The sequence below is a fragment of the Fringilla coelebs genome (genome assembly GCF_963513975.1).
Source record: "Fringilla coelebs genome assembly, chromosome: 27".
Taxonomy (NCBI): Eukaryota; Metazoa; Chordata; class Aves; order Passeriformes; family Fringillidae; genus Fringilla; species Fringilla coelebs.
In genome coordinates, this window is record NC_140053.1 from 3,913,269 (window position 1) to 3,916,049 (window position 2,781).

The window sequence follows — 2,781 nt, forward strand, 5'->3', positions numbered from 1 at the left end:
GCCGCGGCCCCGCCGGGCGGGACGGGCAGCGGTGCAGGAAGGGGGGAGAGAGACAGCGCCTTGCGAGTCTTTATTTTCTCTTTGTGAGCAACGGCCGGTTTAGACACGAGGCGCTTTAAAAACTTGCTCAGAGGCTTTTTTGTTTCTTTCACTGTCTCTCCAGTGAGTGCCTGGGGTTGGGCTGTAATCTGGGATAGAACACAGCAGCACCACTTTTGCCAGCTGAGCAAAGGAGTATTCGACACTGTAATACGAGGTTCTCAGAAATAAACCTCATGGAAAATAGGAAAGGGACATTTGGTGTGACGGCCTCTGCCTTCCCAAGGAATCATTCTGTGAGACAAATACCATTTTCTGGTTTTCTTAGAAATAGCTAAAAACTTGCCTATTGATGGAAAAGACGGGTAGAATCTCTTTATTTCTCCTATATAGTGGAATCAGATTTCTTTTGTTTTCCAGCTATTGAAACAGAACATCTCTCCAAGTTAAAAAGACTGTCAGGACTGGCCCTGTTTACCATGGAGATGCAGAAGCTGGTTGGGGTCGTCATAAGTGTACAGATGCACAAGGACATGGCCAGGCTCTTCTCAGCGATGCCCAGTGGCAGGACAATGATCAGTGAGCAGAAACACAAAATCACAAGAGGTTCTCTCTGAACATCAGAGAGAAATGCTTTTTCACACTGTGGGGGTGCCCAAACACTGGCACAGGCTCCTCAGGCCCCTCCTGGAGTCTCCGTGCTTGGAGATGTTCACAGGCTGGTCATGACATGGAGAAGTGGAGCCTGTGGACAACTGAGGCTGGACAGGGCATTCTGAAGGACAGCAGCTCTTGTGAAGTAACCATGCTGGAGCCACTGGAGTGCAGACTGAGGGAGGGAGGGAAGGAGGGAGGGAGGGAGGGAGGGAGGGAGGGAGGGAGGGAGGGAGGGAGGGAGGGAGGGAGGGAGGGACGGAGGGAGGGACGGAGGGAGGGACGGAGGGAGGGACGGAGGGAGGGAGGGAGGGAACAAGAAGCAGTAAATATGAAGACCAGTGACTCATTGTTAAGAAATGATCCCATACCTAATTTCCTGTTGTCTCCTTACTTTTTGGAGAGGAGAGGCAGAGAATTCAGGAATGCAGCTTTGAGGACGAGCTTGGCAGCAAACAGGGATAAAGTTGGAGCAAGGCATTTTGTAATTGCTCAGAATTCTACTCTAAATCTAATTGGCAATAAATCAGAAGCCCTGCAGTGTGCAGTAATGGCAAGAATACCTACGGTGCACAGCGATGGCCCCTGACTTCTTGGGAGCACCCTTGACACCCATTGGCTCCGGCCCCTGGCAACTCTCACCTTCCCGACATCAATGGCAGCCTCTGCCGGGCCCGGGAGGTTTGTGTTAAAGCTCATCTGCAGTTCCTGTCCCCGTGGGAGGGCACAGAAATACCGGGCAGAGTCCTGAGCTTGCAAGGACCACAGAGAGAGATAAGCCTCGGATCGGGAATTGTCCCGGGAAATCTTGGCCCGACCCTTCAGTGCTGCCCCGTAGTCCACGGTAGTGCCTTTGGGGTAGCTGATAAAGGACACCCACTCTGGGCTCCCTCCCGGTGCCTGACGGTACCAGAAAATATAATAATCCTCGAAGGTGAATCCGGAGCCGTGGCAGGAGAGGGTGACGGAGTCCCCGGGCACTCGCAGCCCTCCGCCGGCCTCCTGCAGCCTCGGCTGTGCCCAGAGCCCTGCGGAGGGAGAGCGCAGGGATCGGGCAGGGCGCGGCCGCGGACCGAGGGCGCTGTCCCGGTGTCCCGGTGCCCCCGGCCCGGCACAGCCACAGCCGCCAGCCCCGGCCCACAGCCGCTGTCCCTGGGTGTGCCCCGGCCTTTGCCCGTGTTCCCTGCCCTCCCTCTGCTCCTGTCCTTTCCCCAGCCTCTGCCCTTGTCCCCGGCCCTGTTCCTGTCCCTGCGGCTGTCGCTGTCGCTCGTTCCCCGGGCCGGGCTCGCCGCCCTCCCCGCCCGGCTCTCACCTGCCGGCCACAAGGCCAAGGCCAAGGCCAGTAGCCCCGGCCCCGGCCCGGCCAACATCGCTGCGGGCCCCGGCGCCGCGGCAGCCGCACAGGAGCCGAGCGGAGCCGCGCTCGGGCCGCTCCCGCCCGGCCCCGCCTGGTCGGGGCAGCGCCGGCGCCTCTGCCCGCCCCGACAGCCCCGCCCCGGGCCCCGGGGCCGCGGGGCAAGCGGGGACTCAGGAGAACGGGGGTCGGCGAGGGACGCTGGCAGCTGCCTAGGCTGAGGAGCAGAGGCTCCCCGGCAGATGAAGGCTGCTGTCCCGGGGCTACCAGCGCGCCTCCATCGCTCTCCTGGTTTCTTGCCCTGGGAGCCCTTTCTAAGGTGTTGACGCCTCCGTACTTCTAAAAAAAGCCTACCAAAATTCTAAATACTGCAACAGTATAGGACATCATCAGGGTGGGGATCTGTGCATCTTTTGTGTCCTGAGTAGAGTCCCCCCTGAGGCTGTGACATTGTGGGGTTTCCAGCATCACCCCAAATGCAATGTTTCCCAACTTCCCATCACCTTTCCTGGTATGTTCATATAAACCAGTTCTCTGTTCTGAGAGGTTCATGCAATACATTCTAGCTTTAGAGAGATCCAGCGCTCTCTGGGGCAAAACGTGCTGCGTCAGGGAGGGTCTTCAGGAATTCAAGTAAGGGGAATACTCTCGAGATAGGAGGATCTCAATAATCCTTGAACGATCATGATGTTTTGGGGAGGTACTCGAGGGCTGCTGGAGGAAAGCAAATGTCA

At 57.8% G+C, this 2,781-nt stretch overlaps 1 gene segment (V, D, J or C); it reads right to left on the reverse strand.

Moving 5' to 3' along the window:
* Nucleotides 1-608: 608 nt before the first annotated feature.
* LOC311163308 (Ig heavy chain V region C3-like) lies at nt 609-2,124 on the reverse strand. The segment is given in 3 exons: nt 2,006-2,124; nt 1,574-1,721; nt 609-868 (listed from the first exon to the last, which is right to left on the reverse strand).
* Nucleotides 2,125-2,781: the final 657 nt, after the last annotated feature.